Source organism: Anas platyrhynchos, chromosome 1 (genome assembly GCF_047663525.1).
Source record: "Anas platyrhynchos isolate ZD024472 breed Pekin duck chromosome 1, IASCAAS_PekinDuck_T2T, whole genome shotgun sequence".
Classification (NCBI taxonomy): Eukaryota; Metazoa; Chordata; class Aves; order Anseriformes; family Anatidae; genus Anas; species Anas platyrhynchos.
In genome coordinates this window covers 99,714,158-99,733,966 of record NC_092587.1, presented here as the reverse complement: position 1 = coordinate 99,733,966, position 19,809 = coordinate 99,714,158, and the positions used below count along the sequence as shown (strand labels likewise).

At 38.3% G+C, this 19,809-nt stretch overlaps 1 long non-coding RNA gene across 1 annotated transcript in view; it reads right to left on the bottom strand.

Moving 5' to 3' along the window:
• Window positions 1-1,108: 1,108 nt before the first annotated feature.
• LOC113842357 (uncharacterized) overlaps window positions 1,109-19,809 on the bottom strand; it is a 75,736-nt gene continuing 57,035 nt past the window's right edge. Inside the window, exons 3-4 of the long non-coding RNA XR_011804119.1 lie at window positions 6,667-6,860; window positions 1,109-4,195 (exon numbers count right to left, since the gene is read on the bottom strand). This is a non-coding gene — a long non-coding RNA (uncharacterized lncRNA). The remainder of the gene's footprint in view (window positions 4,196-6,666; window positions 6,861-19,809) is intronic.

The window sequence follows — 19,809 nt, the reverse complement described above, 5'->3', positions numbered from 1 at the left end:
GTATTTCTGTGGAGGTATTTCTAAGGGTTGTTTACCTTGTTTCAGGTTTTGCCCCCAGGCTCTGGTGCAATCTCCAGCAGACACAGGCATATAAACCTTACCTCAAACAGGAGCATATCCTCAGCTGGGGAAGCTGGATCGAGGAGCTGCAGTGTGTGAATGTGACCATGGCAGTCTGGAACCTGCGGCCTGTGTTACTCCTGCTGGAAAGAGACACCCCACTAGACCTCAGAGAGGTTGGGAAACAGAAAGGAAACACTTCCTGAGGATTCAGAGAGCACTGCATGGACTTCAGTGGCATTCATAATTACCTTACCATTATTCCCAGACTGAGCAGAAACCTTACGAAGAGTATCTGCTGCCAGGACGCAGTGGGTAGGGGAAGAAAATGTATTAATAAGCCTGTTTACTTCTGTTCCATCTCACCTTCCATCCTCTCTTTGGAAAGTTCTGCCTTTATAATTTTAGTTTAGTTTATCGACTCAGTAAGATTTTAGTTTATTATTGACTCAATATTTTCCCTGTCTCAGGGACCCATCACCCACCTTCAGATGGATTCCTTTAAACAGTAGACAGAAACAGTACCAACACTGACAGGAAGAAAAAGAAAAAAAAAGAGTCCTAGTAAGTGTAACGGTGTAGTTCAGAATTGCTTCAAAGGTAAACTACGATTAAAAAAAATGGTAAACATTTCACAGGTCCAAAACTCAGAGCAAATACACATTGCAGGCCTGGTCTCACACTAAGGGACATGCTGAAACACACTAAAAACTCTTCATACTTATCCTTTCACTGGAAAATTGGGTTTGAGGGATGATCAGGGAACACTGGGATGAGACCTTAGGCACCAGGAGGTACCCAAGATACACAATAGATCCAGGTGCACTCACAATCCTGGGAGTCCCTGTTTAACTCCAGATAGAGTTAATGCTGTTACAGACAACAATCATCTTATCAGAGAGCACAGATTATCACGTCTACAGAGAAGCAGTGAGTATAAAATTTCCTCCTAGCGCTATTATCAAAGCATCCAAAATCTTTGTAGATCTCTAAGAAAGTAAAAATTTCACACTATCGAGGTGAGGACATGTACACTTTATTTAAAAGAATAATAATAAAAACCACAAACACTAACAAAAACAGCTATCTTTGGTTCCACAGGAACTTATCAGCATCCATTACCACGTATCTCAACTGGGTAAGCTCTATCTACTGGACTATGTAAGCATGAATTCAACAGAAAAAAAAAGAACGGCTTAGCGCTTAGGTAATAAAATGCTTTCCACGTCTGTATTTTTCATGTGAAAATACAGGCATCTGAAAATATAAACAGCTGTACACAAAAAAAAACACACAAAGAGCTTGTTGAATGTAGTTTAAGAACCACACACTCTCAATGAATAACACAGAGATTGGGCCCAGGGGGAACAAGGACGTAAGAAAATGGTTGTTACCCTGATTCCCTGGTACCTGGCTTGGCTAGCTGGACTTGCATTATAAGTTCTTTCATTAGCAGAAGTACTTACATGGAGATTTGGTTAAAAAATAATTTTTTCTGCTTCATGAAAATTTTGTCATGATGTGAAATTCTCAAATATCACAATATTGCAAATTTTAGAAGTTGGAGTCTAAACAATATTTTGATTAATGCATTCTGAAATATTTATTATGAGTTTAAATTGTTCATACTAAGAATACAGTTATTAAACAAAAAAACATATTGCTATGTGAAAATTAAAGACTTTTATAAATAAACTATTGAAACAGACTAATTTATTAGTCAAGCTGGTTTTAGTTCCATTGCTTTTCTGACATTAACTGAAACCATTTTCCAATCTGTCTTCTACAAAGGTTCTCTTTTGGTATTTTCTCCTGGTTGTTACTACTGCACAACTGCATGGGTAGCTGTAGGAAACTGCCCAACTTTGCACCACAAAAACAGGGGGAGACTGCTTTTATTCAAGGAAGAATAATTAGCTGGACATATAATAAGCAGGACTTGGTTACTCTCTACCACCACTGGTATGGTATTAATGTAGACAGATGGTACTATATTGATACACTCGGCATGCAAAAAAACTTCTGGTAACTGGCAATACTGGGAAATTTACACAGTGCTTGCCTACACCCAGATATTCCATCTCAGGCTAAAGAAAACAAAAACAAAAACAAAAACAAAACAACCCTATTTCCCAATCTGTCTGCCTTTGTCATACAACCCCGTGCCACCACTGCTTCTGTTGCCCTGATTGCAAGAGAGACTGTGAGCACCCTAAACTAGGGCTCATTCCTCATGGCAAAGTGACATCCCCTTACATGCCCTGAATAGTTTCCTGCAGCTCTGCTGATCCTTTTCTAGACAGGCATCCAGTTCTTAGTAGAGCATCACAAAACCCTGTGTCTTCATGAATCTTTACCTTTCCGAAAGAAGTGCACCAGTACAAATTAATCTCCAAACACCTTATTTCAACAACAGTATGAGTAGAAGAAATTTGAAGGAAAAAATCTTTAGCAGAAAAGCATTCCCATGGTTATATGCCAAATAAGTGATACATAAATTGGAAAGAGGAAAATGTCAGAAATACAACTAAAATAGAACACAAATTAGAGAAGCTACAAAGTCGAAGAATATACAGTATTTACATACTTCACAAAGGGAACAGTAATCGCCATTCTGTGACAAAGAATAGAGAAAATAATGTGAGCTGTAAGGACTTAGAACATAAAAGGAAAATACCTTGAAATCACCTGTGTTCTCTTTCCTTCTCTATCATATAAAAATTATGTTGCCTTTTCTGTCCCCCTCCCATCTGAAGAGTTATTTTAAAATAAGATTTTTAAATTTTATTATCAATATCATTCTATAAAAAGAAAGAGCGAGAGAAATCCCACTTTTTCAGGTTTGTCTCTTCAATTGCAGTGTGGAATAGAATTGCTGAAACTACCAAGCTTCCCATTACTTCTAATCACAGTACCAACAACGCTACTACTACCCTGAAACCTCAAATCACCAAGCTTTTTCCATTCAATTTTTGTGCTTTGGAAGTTCTGGGAAGCATCAAGAATTACAATCAAAGCATTCAGTGTAAATAATTATCAGACATACTTAATTTTCTTGTTTTTAACTTCCTGAAAGAAACTTCTAGAATACTCTCGCAGATTTTCCTTTCAAATACTATTCACAAGGCAACCTCAATCCAGTAGAAAATCTCCACCAAACAACTCTTTAAATGTCAAACAACAGTTTTAATGTTGTATGACTAAAACATTTTAATTTTCTTAATGTCAGAGTTCTTCCATGGAAGAGATTTAGATCCAGCTATCTGATATCTACCTTGGATGCTCAGGAAACTCTCTCGAGTAAGCAAGAGAAGTTGCCAGTAGATCAGGTAATCAAGGGAAGAATCTACTAGAACCCACACAAATCAGTTCCCAGTGCTTGGTTTCTGCCTAATATGATAGAAGGAAGAGGAAGAACCACTTGAGTGAAGAGCTAGGAAAGGTTACTCGGCCAAGATTGAAATGCTGCCCCTTCAAACTGTGTGTGCTCTATGTGGTAGCAGGGTGAAAAACCCTTAGGTATTTATTTTTTTTTCCCCTATATTAAGTTTATATTAATTCACAGTACTCATTGAATTGGAAGATAATAAAGACCAACCATATGAACAAGTAAGACAAAGACACTTGAAAAACAATGGATACACTTTATATAACAACTATCTGGTACCACATTTGAGTGAATGAATTACCTTTTGACATCTCTTCACTGTAATCAAATAACGATAAAATATATGTAAAATACAGAGGACATCTTACATGGATATAAGAAAATAAGGTTTACACAGATAGTTAAGTCACACAATAATAGCTTGAACTTCAGAATATATCTTGTAGAAGCACACTTACTTCTCGTAGAAGCACACACTTACTTTACTTTTAAATGAAAAAAAGAAAAAAAAAATATTTCACCTGTTTGTTGTAGTAAGGGACACATTCTCTCCCACTATAACCAAGAAAAATTCTGAAGTCAATTCTTCTAAAGTGACTGAAAGTCTATCTTAACAGACACCACTGCATCACTGAAGCGCTTCCTGTATGACCACAGAATCACTCCAAACCAGCCATCAGCAGGTTTCCCGGACACGGTAAATGCTGGAAGTAACACTGTTTCTGTTTGACCTGAAATAATGACATTCTGCAAATAAAGGAAAACGTCAGGTTAGGTTTGAGTACCAAGGGTGAAATGCTACTTCCATTACAGTTGTCTTTGCTGTTATATACCGGTCAGACAGTACTGTGTGAATTTACGGGATATACAAAAATGCTTTCTGTGTTTGATATTCATAACAACTCCTGTCATGATATTGTCTTCCACTGCTGATATGCTTTAAATTGCATTACCAAACAGAGTATCTTGAATGTTTTCTTTTCTTCTTTTCCTCCTCACTTTTTGGGTCTCAGGTATGCTTGTACTAACACCTACCCCACAGTCACAAGACATAATGGCTTGAATTGTCCTTCTTGTAAAGCTATAAACTCACACAGCAGCTAGTTTTCGGCACTTACATTTATTCATTTTTTAGAATAACCGTTTGTGAGAGAATTAGGCAGACATTTTGCTGTGTGCAGTTACAAAGCTCTGTGCAGTCTGATTCAAATTCTTTCTGCTCTCCACTGTATCTGCTTAGTACTAGGTTTTGTCCTCAAGTTTCCTGTGATACAACGCAGACATAAACAATACATAACATAACATAAACAATGACACTAAATTCCACTACTTTCCCAGATAGCAACTGCTTAACTAACTACTCTTTGGGTCAGTTTTACTCCTCTGTTAGGTGATCTTAGGAATAATAGGGAGACAAGGCATGAGTTACCGAAACACATATTACCAGCAGAGCAGCACCAACTGAACAACTCAAAAAAATAAATCTGGTCCTAAAAAGACTCATAACACACTTGAAATCAAACTTTATCCTGAGTTGCCAAGGACACAGCTTCCAGTGTGCCCACAGAAGAACTTTTGGGGAAAGCCTCAGTGCTGAGCTGGATATAACATCCTTAATCTGATGGGTAACCACTTTTGTTTCTGTATTTACATTTAACACAACATCCTGTAATTCTGTATTTCATGTAAACAGATTACATACTCTCTACATTGGTAGGAACTTTTAATTAGACACTTGGCATATACTGTAAATATATACAGAAAGTATATACATATTCTTATTACCTGCTAGGACACAATGACTACTTTTTAAACCACTTAGAGTATGCCCACTGTTCCCACATGGGAATTATTCCTATCCACAATTCTTTAAAGAAATGACACAAAAAGTTCTCTGAAGTAAAAAGCACTATTTCTCTTATACTTAAAAAATGGGGACATACACTAAATGCATTTCTCAAGTGTAATGCAATTACGATTGCAAAGTCTCCTTAAAATCAACATAATTCATGACTTTATCACCAGGTTCAAGTCAATAAACTGAACATTTGGCAACTGCACCAGGCAATACAGAGGACACTAGTAAGAGTGAAAGTATTAGAAGCACTAGGGCCAAAGGAAGCTTGCTACACTGCACAAGTTTTGAAGTTACTGCAGCACCTATGTAGTTGGAGTTTCTGTCACCAGCCCAGAGCAAAGCATAATTACTTTGTCTGCTTAACATAAATGAGTTACAGGACAACCACAGCAACTTATTTTGACTTCATGTGTCAGCCTAAACTCCCTTTTTACTGGAAATTTGGACCTTCCTTGTGGCTTGTCTGGGAAAATAAAATCTTCAACTGTCTTTTTGTATTATGTACACATTATTAGGTTTGCCCATACTCATGTGTGAACTGAAAATTTTATTTGCTTAGCACCACAAGGTTAAATCTCCATTGTTTTCTTGGGAATGCATAAGCCCTCCTGGAAAGCATAAATTGCCTCTGTTCTGCAATACGACCAGTTGATGGACTGACAACAAGGCAAGCATGAACCTCAGGCTCTGAGGCAGTTAGTAACTAGTGGAGTACAATGAAGAACAGCTTGTTAAACCATCTCTCAGCTTGTTAAACCATCTCTCAGCTGTAACTGGGAATATTTACCTTCTGCCAGTGCTGAAAGTGACTTACATTTCATTTCACACTGAGACGCACTAGGGTTACTGATCAGCAGTTACATCAGTGAGGTACTAGGAAGCTGCCTCTTCACAGCCTTTCATCTGCTAGCTGCTGCCTCCTAGCCAAGATGCTGTTATTGGCCTTGTGAAAGCCCCCTTGAGAGCGTGGTATTTCACAGATTAGTTTTGGTAAACCTCAGTGAAGTTTAACTTTCCACTGGAATGGAGAGCAGAGCACCCACCCACTCACAAAGTCTCATCTGACAGACTGATATGATCAAACGTTTTGATATCAAGCAGTACCTCAAGAAGAGTAAGTTCTTTTATAGACACACTAACTGAAGCATGCTTTATGCTAGAGGAAAGGCTTAGGAGCAGAACTGCCATGGGCTCTGTGGACGTGCACACAGCTCACCTCACACCAACACTCAGGCAACCAACTGCTGACTCCTGGATGCTCACAGTACACGGTTTTTCACTTGTTGCCATTCTGCCAGTAATCAGTCTCTCTCTGCTTAGCACAACCTTGCTGAGAGTACTCTTCAGCTTTAATACGTACCATAAAGCTCAGAGAACCAGCTGAGCATGGCGAAAATGTGTGCAAACACTCAACCAGGTAACTGAGATAGGTGTTCTCCTTTCCGGCACAAGGAAACATTGAGAGCACAGAGAGCAGTAACAGCTACCTTCCCTAGCTGTAGCTCTTCACATAAACTGAGCAGTATGTCTTCTGTGGTAGCTCATTTCTTGCCTCTGCAAAACAATGTCCACTGGTCAGCAAAAATTCCTTACTGAACTCACCCGCCCCATGAGTTTCACAGCTGAGGTGCCTGAGAACAAGACTGAACCCTACAGTAGGGAACCTTTTTAGCCCTCCCACGATTTTCTCTGCTTGGGCGAGTTCCAGGTCTGTGCCATCTGCCTCACATTTCTTCCACAAGGCTGCTGATGACTGTGAAGCATGAGGAGGAGGCAAACAAACAAAGAGAACATACCCACCACCAACAAATCCTCTGCAGCATGAGTCCTGTCAGTCACAGGCAATTCTTTATTACCTTTCTGAGAGGCTACCTGGCCTAATTCAAACCAAGTTACCTCACCCACAGATACCCTGACAGCAGTCACTGCAGCCTGTTAGGTCTGGTGTTTTAATACCTGCCTATCTCTAGCTAATAATGCTTGCTGGCAAGTTTTAATTTCATTAGAGATATCACTGTAGTACATGCTAAATGAACACCACCAAAAAGTAGCAAGAGAGTGCAAGAAGTCATTAAATTATTACTCCCAAAGTCTCATGATGATTATTGTTAATAGGGCAATCAAATCCTGCTGTATTGTTCCCTAACTACATGCCTGCTTAGTGGGTGGCATACATTTCCATTAAATAAAGACTTATGGTTAGAAGAAGAATGTAATCAACATTAATGACCTGAAGAGTAATTGAAAATACAGTCCCAGTCACCACCCCACCCAGCTATTAAAAAGGACAATCATTAAAAAAACTTCTAAACTAATTCCATTTTGTCTCTCTGCATGTTTGTAGAATATCATTCACATTTTCCCCGCGCTGTTATCTCTTCTTCCATTCAAATTAATTTAATGTCATTATAATAAAATACATTGTACATGAAAATAAAATGTTGGCTTTGACTACTTCTGATAACAAGTACTGCAAGGAAGAACATTACACTTGCAACATACATTCATTACAAGTCACCATTTGTGCTAACTCAATCACTTTGGGTGAAACATTTAACCACGGTGCACAATTCACACCCTGCATACACCAGTTTCACCAATTCTGTTAATTAGGCAAAAAATGCAGTTTATGTTTAAACAAAAAATCTGAGGCAAACAACCACAGTTGTTTCTCTCAAACTCACAAATTACAACATTCCCTTCTGCGATTACACATTTTTGTTTCTTCTTTTTGCTGCTTCTTTTACAAGAGCTCTGTATAAGTGAGTTGTTTCTATGCAATCATAAAACACACATACATACAAAACAAAACGGAAAAAAGCTGAACACAATTGAGGGGTCATTTTAATTTCCCCATGAGACAAATGACTAGAGCCTCATGTGTTCCCTCAGTTCAGTCTATCAGCGGTTTGAAAGATCAACAATTCTGAAATACTTCAAGGCTGGGGACCAACACAGCAAGTATTTAAAACACCCAGTAATTTCTCCACATAATGACATCTGAGAAATAGTGTCAATCCACTAATCAACTACTCCTTCTGCATTTCTTTTTCACTATGGGAAAACATTGTTTTTTCAGGGAAGAGCTTCAGCACAGTTGCCTTCTTCTGCTGACTCTTATCTGTAAGCAGGCAGATGTTCCTGAATTAATGTGAGTCATTGACCATTTATTCTTTAGTACCGAATTAAATACATTTTGTAGCATTAAGCAAAAGTATTAAGTGGAACATATAAAACAGTTTAATGATTTTTGTGAAACTGGAAAATAAAAAGATTTCCATAATTATGCATTTTTCAAATTGACTTTGTTTGTTTTAATGTAGATGGCATTAGTATCAATTCTTCAAAAACTTCTCCTTTACGTAAGTCTACTAGCACTTCAAGGGAGTATTGGAGTTAAGAATGAAACATACATAATATAGTCAAACCTCATTCACTTGATTTAAGAAATATACATACCGACCTACCCAATAATCCTAATGATGATCCAGAACAACTTGAACTCAAAACATTAACCTTGCAAAAAAAGGACCTAGTCTCGTTCCAATTAAATCAATGCCTTTTTTTTTTTTTTTCTCCAGTGGTTAAGGATAAAGAATTAAAGTGAAGCGGTACTTGAGGATAAATAGATGTGAAGGAAAAGACACCTGGAAAATACTATTTTATTCTGAACTTACCAACTTTGCTCCACTTTTGGAAGAATGTGCTGCGTTGTTTTTTTTTTGTTTGTTTGTTTGTCTTTTCCCTTTAACCTATCTTAACTTAAAATATGCAAATTTAGAAGTGGCATTCATGCAGTGAAAAATGTGAAAATTGCTCTTAGTTATACAGTATACCTGTCCTGTATCAAATATGTTGGTATGTTATTCCATGCATTTTTTAAAAGAGGAAACGATTGCCAAAGCCACTGAAAGATGCTGATGGCACAATACAGCCTACATTCAAGATTACGAAAAGTATAAACACAATGATGGTAAGGTAATTTTGTAAAAGTTACATATTGAATAAAAATCCTTTTTGCTATCTTGACTGCACTCAAGAATGGCACTGCTGTGAAATATTCCTACATCGTTCAGAAATCTGGCATCGCATCTAACCCTTCATCAGCCTTTCTCTGCAGTTGTACTTTTCTGCTGTTCTTTGTGGCTAATGGGACTGAGTATTTGCTCTTTTTTATTATAATCCAGGCAATTCTGAGCAGTGGATTCATTGTTCAGGCTCCTGTCCAGGGCTAGGCTATTTACAGAAGAATAAAAAAAAGAAAAAAGAAAAAAAAAAGAGTTCCCACACAGCTCCCCTGCTGTGATCCCTAAAGGAAACTGTCACAGGATAAGTGATGAATATATCAGTATCTCTTCTTTGCTATGTGAGTGAGTGTTATCAATGGAATTTGCTTTCCAGCATCTGGAAGCACAAGGAACAGGTTAGTGTATGTGTATATCTAGAGAAGGGTACCATGAGTGGCATCAAAGCAAGAAGAGATACAGATTTATAGAATCTACTCGATTTCAAAGGAGTCATCCATATGTGCACTCGTATATGTACAACAGCAAAAATTGTGTTTATGAAAGTGGAAAAGTCAGTCAAACAACTACCATGGCCTAGCTAATGCTAAGTCAACTCAGACACTGGCTTACCTTACAATAAGATGTGTGCATAGCTGTAGCCTTAAAACATCTCTCTATCCATTACATCCACTGGCTGGGCATCACAGCAGCAGGATTGGACTGAAAGCTGGTGTTGGCTGCCTGCTTCATACCAGAAGTGCCACCCTACCCACATAAAGCCCAACGCTGCTGTCTACCACTAACACAGACCTGGCAAAACCACGCAAATTGAGATCCAACACCTGCCCCACACACCATGACACACAACAAAGAAGTTGTCTTAGCTGCTGTGAAGGGACAGATCGAGCCTTGAGTACAATTAGCAGGTTTCCTCTAGAAGTCACTGAAGTCCTCTGCGCACGGAATCCAACAAAGACATTTTAATAGCACACTTTGAAGTGTGAGTGCACTTCACAGGCCTGTTTTATTTGATCATACACTTGCTTTTATGATTCGGATCAAGCATATACAGCAGGCTTAATATTTGCCATGCTGTCTCTGGGGAGCCCATCACATAAGCACATAACAGAGTTTTTTAGTCTTCAGTCATCAGCAGCAGAACTTGCAATTGCTAGAGATGGTAAGAATATATCACTGAAAACCTGAGAGTTTTTCAAAAAAGTAAATTATTTCTGAACACTTACTGCTTTTCAAAAGTACTCAGTGGAAATATGACAAGAAGATATATATACCTATAGCTTGCTTATTTTTTCTCTAAAAATAATCCTCAATACCTGCGTCTTTCATTTTTCTCACCCCAACTTCTGGCTGGTCAGCTGTGCCATGCACACCATGGATCCCTGCACCCCACCCTGGTTAAAAGCCTTCTGTTTTAAAAGCTCCAATTTGAAATAAAATATTTGAAAACATTACTATCATTATTAAACAATGAAAAGTGATGCATCATTTCCCCCTGTGCTTGTCAGGGAATGATGAAGTTGAAAAGATACTTGTAGGAACCTAATGAAAGTTTAAATTAGCACTTCTTTGTTGTTGTTACTAATATGATCTGACCTGCTGTACCAAAGGCCCATACAAAATATATATGATACCTATACAACATATAACTATTTCTGAGATAGCCAAGGGTACTCAGATTCTGTGGTAAGCCATTTTTCCTCATCTAATATTACATACTGAATAAAAATAATAGAAAGTCTGACAGAATTTTCTTTCCAAACGTCTAACTGGATTTCAGACATAGTAATCATAATTATGTACTTATATCAACAGAAGAAATGCATACACAACCCTTAACTGCCACATATTCTATTTTATTATATCCTCTGTACATGCTCATCAAAAATATCCATTTCTTTCCCTTCTCACTATTATAGTTCATCTTATTATTTCTCTTTTAATTCTCTTGCATGTGTCAATTTATGAGACCAATCATGAGTGCTGACAGTATGTAAATTAGATCCAGAAGAATATAAGAAGAGATTTCTCATTTCTCTGTGAGATTTAACAGGGATAAGGAAGAGAGTGAAAAGATCCTTCTGGGTATCTGCAGAACTCAGATAACTTTTATTACGGTTAAAACAGTTTAACCTCTTAATACCAGATGTGTTTTATTGCTCACACAGCTGTTCCAACAGATTGTTTTCCTGAACCAAAGAGGAAAGTAGGTAAGATTCAGATATTTTAAGTGAAATTCCATTTTAATTATTTCTTAATTAAGAGGACATTGTTCAATTAAACAAAATTACACTGTGAAAAAAATGGGATCAACTGGCTAAAGAGATCAAGACACGACACTAAAATGGATTTTAGAAGGATATGCCAATAAATAGAGTGCATTGAAAGAGCTGTAAAGAGGACAAGACAGAAGACACTTTTTCTCAGGTAGAAAAGTAGTCATTTTGGTTTACTGCTGTTCTGATATTAACTCTAAATGGCAGTTCTGCTGTTAGCCAAGTAATGTACTTTCACTGAGTTGGAGCACACTGCCCGTTATCCAACTCGTCCGTCACAATTTTGCTTTGCAAGATGATGACAACACAAAAAAGGAACAACAGAAAACACACAAAAACCTTCGTCTATGATTCCAGATCAGTCAAATCAGTTTTTGTGAGCTTACTGAATTTTTACCTTTTTTAAATTTTATTTTCTCATTAAAACTATGTGCAAGCTTATGAAAATAGCACAAGAATGTTGATTATTGTTTTTTATTTAGTCAAGTGAGAAATACTTGAATTTTGCAATGAAGTCCATGGTTCTGACTGATTTTCACACACAAAAAAAGTTATGCAAAGTTTCTTAGAACCTTACACTGGAAAGCAAACTTCTTTGAACCAAAGCTCTTAATTACTCCTGCATCTCTGGGAAGACAAATAAACAGTGAAGTGAAATCACCCAGCATTTGGGAAAGCGATCGAAGTGCCATTGATCTCATTGAGATTTAGCATTGTCTCAGTCCACCTTATGGAGATCTACTGAGGGAATCAGTTGCTTCTGAGGACTTAATATCCTGACTAGATATATATATATATATTTACCTCAAATTAGCTCTAGTCTTGTCTTGTTGACTGAACGCCCGCTAGTGGCCAGTGAATGCTCTTGGAGTACACCATCCAATTTATTTTCATCCGACAAATGTGGTCTGCCTACTCCAATAACATGGGGAAATCATTTTGAGAGGTTCACTGCTAACACACATTTCTGATCTGAACTAACGTGCCAAAGAAGACATTTTCTGCGTATCTTAGTTGGTACTTAAAAAAGAACGTTAACTATGCTTTGTTGATCCTACTCATAAAATGTAATGGCTTACATTCCAGGCTGTATATATGGATGCAAATATGGGCCACGGATACTTGCTCACAATCAAACATACACAAAAAAAAAAAAAAAAAAAAAAAAAAAAACACCACGAAACTGAACGATTCGGCAGAAAAGACAGCTGGTCCCATGAGGAAGGAGACTCAAATTACTGAGTACATTGAAATAATCAAAATTAAGTCATGGAGTTAAATAAGAGGCTTGTGCCTCTGAGGGGAGCAGGAGAGGTTAGCTGTTAATTGTGAAAAGGGAAAACCATTTGGCAGTTGCTTTTGAAAATGAAGTTCAGTGAATTTTACTGTACAGGGACTGGTTCATTGCTAGTTACCCCCTGTGGACAGAACCATGGGATTCAATTCATGAGACTTCTCACCAAGTGTTCCTGCAGCTACAGTCACCATACTGTGAAACCCAATGTAGAAAATGCAACTATTCTGATAAAAAATGCAAAGACTGGTCCAGAAAGTTAATTATTTTGCCACTGTATTCATGCAATTAAATTAAGGACACATATTGTTTAATGCGCAGGAAGGACTCGGAAAGGGAATTAGTGCAGTATAGTGAATAAATAGAATTGTGAAATGATTTCTACAGCTCTAACAACAAAGCCTCAGTGGAAAGATAGGATTGCAGAGCCCCTTCCATAACAAATGAGCATTTCAAAACCTGGCTCTAATCCTGCGTTGTGGGTGGTGTCCAGTACAGTGATATTCTGCTCAGTGGAAAGCAGAAAGGAAAAAAAAAAAAAAATATTTTTCTGCAGCTTTAATTCTTCCTCCTCCATCCCTTCTTTTCACAGTGCATTGCAAATGTTAACTACAACTTTACACAGATTACTGCAGGCAGGTCATTTCAAACCTGTTGTGCCTGGACCACAAGCCCACAGGGCTCCTTTTTGCTCGCAAACATGAGGTTGCCAGTGTTGGGGGACAGTGGGATGGGTGTGCAACCTGCTCACAGCAGCGGGCGAGTGCAAAGGAATAGAGAATAAGGCAGGGAGAGGCCTAAAACACTGCCAGAGTTACTGGGACAACACCAGTTAAACACAGTGCTCCCTCCGCCTGGTACTCCAAGGGAAGGGTGTTAGTTCTTTATTGCACTGCGCAAACCAACACCACTCAAACACCTATTTCTGTCTCATGTGTAGGAGAAATGTATTCTGTATCCTATGGTATACTCTCCCTTCATTCTACATCGTTGGTGACAACAAAACAAAAGCGAATCTCCTACATGTTTCAATTCTAATGTCTCGCTTTTTACTGTTTTTAGATTGCTTGCATGCACCTACTGTCCTTACGTACAGGGGCTCAGAGACTTAAAAAGAAAATGCTGCACGTGAAAATCATCTAAGAACATTTTCTTTAGACTATAACTCTTCCTAAGTCTTCGAAGGACCCTTCAATTCAAGCTTCAGGGAATGTATTTCAGGATAAGTGGATACCAAGGAGTGGAAAGAAGCGTACACTGGGGTTTGCACGAGGTCTTGAGCATCCTATGTGAAATTAACCACATTATACAGCTACACATTTTGCTGAGGTGGTCTATGCACTCAAGGCGAGAAATATTTATGTATTTACGTACCGTAGATGCCAACGTTGGTGTCCCAGTGAGCGTTCAAGGTGCAGGGACCCGGGCGGTGGCCGGGGTCTGGGGGCCGCTGCATGCGGCGTGCTGGGGCTGCCCCATGCCGGCCCCACCGCAGGGCACGGCCGGGCCCCGCAGCCTCGCCTCGGGGGCAGCCTGGGGAAGGGAGGGCAAACACCGCACGACAGGGGGCGGTGAGGGGAGCGCTGCGAGGAACAGCCCTGCACGGACAGCCAGGGGAGAGGAGGAGGAGGAAGGGCAGGAGCTGCTCCAGGCAGCGGAGCAGAGGTTGCTCTGCAGCCCCTGGAGTGGCCACGGCGGAGGAGGGGGAAAGAGCAGGAAAAAGGAGCGGCGGGGAGGAGCCGCCATCCCCCGTGTGGGCTGAAGGGGCTCTCAGCAGCCGTCTCTGAGGAGACAGCAGCTCTCCCTGCCCTTTTTGAGAAGGTTTTTATGTGCTTACCCAGCGAAGGTAGAAGCTGGGCAGGGCCTCTGAGCCTGATGTGCAGCCGTGCAAAAACGAGCACATCATGTACACAACAATTAGGAAACAAAATAAAAGGTAGCTGGACGTGCATTTGAACGCATCGCAAAGCAACAAGCAGCAAACAAACGAGGTTCCTAAAATACATGCCAAAAGGCCTTTCCAAAAGCAGAGGTAACTAGTTGGCAGAACACATTATGCATTGCATCACATTATCAGTGTGTTATGAAGTCTAAAAATTGCAGTTAATTAATATGGCATTCAAAAAATAAAATAAAAATAAAAAAGCTTCCTGGTTTTATTTCCTTCTTCTTAAAAGATAAAGTTCACACGTGAAAGACGTACATTAACTTTAAATATAGGCAAACCATTTATGGCAGAGATAACAGCTTTAAAAGGCCAGTATGGACTAAATTGCTTTTCAGTGAGAAGAAGCTGTACAGTGAACTGGAAAATCCATGAGCTTTTAACACAAGTTTTTACCATTTGATTTGAGAAAATTTCATCTATTTATGGCACCCTGGGCCTCTACGTGACGGAGCAGAATGCAGCTGCTTCAGCTTTTCCCGCTACTATTATCAGAGTACTGACACAAGGAATTTTGACCTTTTATCCTCCTTCCAGGTAGGGTAAATAACATGCCTAAATAATGTTTTCATTTCAGGCGGAATAGTACATCATTACTCATGTGGATATATATTTTGCAGAACCTGGTGAATAAGATAGCACCATGAAAACACCGTTATGCTGCCTTGTTTCTCTGCCAGAATTAGTGCTTCTTGATGTGTCTGGGAATGTTTACAAAACCAAAGCATCATATTCTAAAGGCTTGCAATAAATCAACGGACCATAATAGTTTTCAACCAGAACATTTAATTATTTAGGCATAGGCGATTCATTCAGTGGGTTTTAAACGATGTTCTAGTGGGTAGAGAACAGATTATGATTGTGAGTGCAGTTAAATGATGCCAGTCTGTCACAAGTTCCTGTGTTACTGCAGACAAGTCATTTAGGATTATATTTTCAAAAGTTCTTTGGCACCCAAAGATGCAGTTAAGCACACAGGAGATTTTTTCTGCAACTATTGGAACAGTAACAATGAAGTCCCATGGATTTTAACAGATGCTGCAGAAAACTCTATTGGCAACCTTTTTGTCAATAAAAGTTCAAGTGTCTTAGAAAATAAAGCTCTTCAACTATGAACATGTAGAATCTATTTTTTTCAGTGATTTTGCAGCACAATCGCACAGCATAATGGTCAGTCAGTGTGTCAGAGCCCCACAATGAAGTTTCTGAGTGGTTTTACTTTGAAGTTAGAAAAAAAAAAGTAACTGTTTTCTCATCCAACCTACATTTTATTTTATATTGATTAATTACTAGGTCACAAAAGTCTCCACATTCTATAAACAATATAATATTATACCTCAGAAACAATATAGAAAAAAAAAAAGTTATAGTAAAGCAATACCCTCTAGCTCTTGTCTAATTTCATAATTATATAAAGTTGCAAGAGTCATCTGTCCTGTGGGGCCACGCACAGTGGGAGCAACTATTTCTACAGCTGGTAGCTTGTCTGAATTCTCCTGAAAACAATAATTAATTTAGGAAAGAGGAAAGAAAGAACAGATTTTGATTTTAGTATCCCTCTCTTCTTTACTTTACACATTTTTCACAGCAGCCCCACCATTCAGACCAAGACTGTTTTGATCTTCCTGTGGAGTGGAGGAATGGAAAAAAAGAGACTGACAGTGATCATTTGGTCAAGACTCAAGTTTCAGCAAATGCGGCATTTCCCAAAGCCCGATCCTCGCATTCTCCAGAGCAGCCCACATGTTCTCTGCTTTCCTCTTGGGGTCTACAGAACATGGATGGGTAGACCGATGCTTTGCTCTTCACTCCCACATCTATGACAGTAGCTGCTACCTTTTTTGACAATCCTATTGCCTTTTGGAGGGCTAAAAGTTAAACTCACACTCCTTAGGATTTTGAATAAAATAATTGCTTTGCCCAGCAGCAGTTAGGGCCTGCCACCACCCAGCTCCATACACAGTAGAACCACAAGAAGGGCTTGGTGCATAGCTAATAAGATCTCTCCCTGTGTCTTCTGAAGCTTTCCTTACACTAATGGAAATTTGGCTACTTAATTTAAGAAAACTTTTTGAGGTTTTTGTCTTTCAGCTGGGACAAATTGTGAACTCGGATCTGATTACTGAAGTGTAACTGCTATTTTTGACTGACGGAGAAACAGCTAAATTATCATTTTAGGAGTTTATCTCAGCTGCAGCATTATAAATTTGAAAATGTTATGGCTTTTCTTTTAGCTTAGTATGATAAAAATGTGAATATCTCCACGTATTAAATGTTATCTTCTACAGAGCGTTATTGCTTAATATTTCATCATACTTCATAAATTAAAGCAGAAATGTTAAAGTTAACTTCTTTTTTCCTGAAACAAAGCTACCAGTGGACTTTATTAATATACAGTTTCTGTACTCTGCTGGGGCTATGTTTTCCTTTTATCAGAGTAATATGTTCTGCTTATGCTTTTGCAGCCACATAGATTTATACATTTTGTATTTTAAGATAATATATGGAACTTAATATTGTTATGCAAAATGTGTGCTTAAAGTAAAGCATAGCACTCTTATTCCAGACTCCAAGAGTAAAATGCACTGAATTTGCATAACATTTAGCAAAGTTAAATTTAGGAGTATCTCTGCATAGCATAGGTGTATGTAGGGAAAAAAAAAAAAAAAAAAACCACAAACATTCATCTCCAAGCCTCATTTTAAGTTTAAGTAGGTCAGAAACCAGGAAATAAAATTATCCACCAAGTTACTCTGCACAGGTCTAATAGTAAGCTGTGCCCGGGTATTCATGCTGCTGGAACAGAAGTCTTAAAGTGATTTGGCAGAAAATGCATGTAAAAATGTGTGCTGCATAAAGAACATTAAAAAATGTTAGCATCTCACATGGCAAGTGTTTTCCTTTCCATGCCGGCAACAGATACCACGTTTGCTGGGCTACTTACAGAGACCCCAGCACACTCTGGGCACTGTACAGAGTTTTTGCTACATTGTAGATTTGCATTTGTAGCAAAGACTATGGTGAATGTACACAGGAAAAAAAAAGTAAGTAGCAAGCCCCAAAAACATAGAGTGAGTCTCTGTAAATACACTATGAGCTTTTTTCTTTTGTGCTCATCTTCCCTCATGTAGCTTTGCATAATTCTGGCCCTATTAAGTAGATGCACTTCTCTCTGCAAATTGTCTTGCTACATTGCCAGCAGTGCCATCCAAGTTGAGGCCCGTTCATCTGTTTCCATTATTTCTTTTCCATCACTTCTGTAATTATTATCTATGAAAGAACAGGCCAGACATAAACATCAGTGATATTATCAGTAAGGATCTTGTGAATATCTTTGCAGAAGGAGTGAGAAGTGAAAAGATTGATAGCTACTAACTTGTCTTTATCCTGGAGCTGCCCAAAAATTTATACCCATGTATCTTTCCCTATGAAAAACAATGAAATTCATTTTTTCTTTATCTTAATTTTTAGAAACGTGTCAAAAAAATTGTTTGCTTAAATACATAAAAGTCCCCGATACTTACTGTAAAGAAAAAAATTCCCAATTGCTTGAAATACCTAAAGACTTTTAATCTCTTGTCCAATCTCTTTAAGTCAGCAAGTGCCTTTGTAAATTAGTATAATCAGATATGCAGGCTACACTGCTGAAACAAGCTTCAGGCCAAAAAGAAAACATAAAAACTGAGAAGTAGAGAATACACTGGACACAAGTGAAATTCCTGTAAATTCAGCAAGTATTTCAAGCACTTTTGGGAGGGGAGGGCAAAACAAGAAGAACAAATTAAGTAACTAACAGATACAAGGAAGAGTAAGGAAAGTGTGAATGACAAAAACCAAAAACTTCCACTAGGTTCCATTCAGCAGTCATTTACTGCTACAGGTTTACAGCCTAACACCTTCACGGATCAGGTTTTGTCAAGCTCAAAGCAACATGCAGATACTATTCAGCCACCACATCATCACGCAGGAGAATCTGTGCTTTGTTTCACTGAAACAGTTTCCTTGGTTGTGGATGGAATATGTATGCCTTTAGACATCCATACCATTAGGAATTCTTTATGGCATCATACAGTCAGGCTGTCCTAGTGCAGGCTTTCCAGGTTCATATTAAAGTAGGAAACCATATTGTATCTGTATTGGAATCCCCTGGGACTAAGGGGGATAACATGATAGGTGCGATACTATGTTCAAATTTTTGATGTTATCCATCATCCTTTGTTTTCAGCTCACTTACAGCAGCAAAGCTACCGAGTACTGTGTTTTGTGAATAAATATGTATGTTACTGTTTCAGTCTGACAAGGCAGGTTTTGTCAGTACCTTTCAGGACTGTAGAAATGTGTGAATTAAGGTTTTTGTATCACTGTAACAAAGCCAATGTGTATACCTGTACATCAGAGTTCCAGTGAACATTTATGAGCATCTTCAAATTCAAATCTTATAGAATTTTATTTACATATACCAGACAGATAGTTAACCTGCAATGAAAAACACAGTGGTAGTTGCAAAGAATATAATAAATTCAGGTGCCCTACTCCTACATTGCAGGTGGATTTTTTGGTGTTTTTGTTTGTATGTTTGTTTTTGTTGTTGTTTTGTTGTTGTTTTGTTTCCTGGAATTATATATTAAAACAATAAAAAAAAAAAAAATCAATGCATTGTTAAAACAAATGCACACAGCTGTACCTTCCTGATTATCATTAACATCAACAAAGTTCAAAAATTTACCACAACGTGTCCAGATAACACAATGAAACTGTGAGAACACATGCAAAATTGCATACCAAAATAAATTAAAAAGTAATTGATAGGCTACCTTGCCTGAATTTACAAATTCTTCTTCAGGTAATCAGGTCTTTGAGTTTGAGACATTGTCTTAACTGCAGTCTTTATCGTGATGGATCCTACTGCCTCTTTTATTGTTTTTCTTTCTCATTAATCATGGCTGAACCTAGATGTAATCCT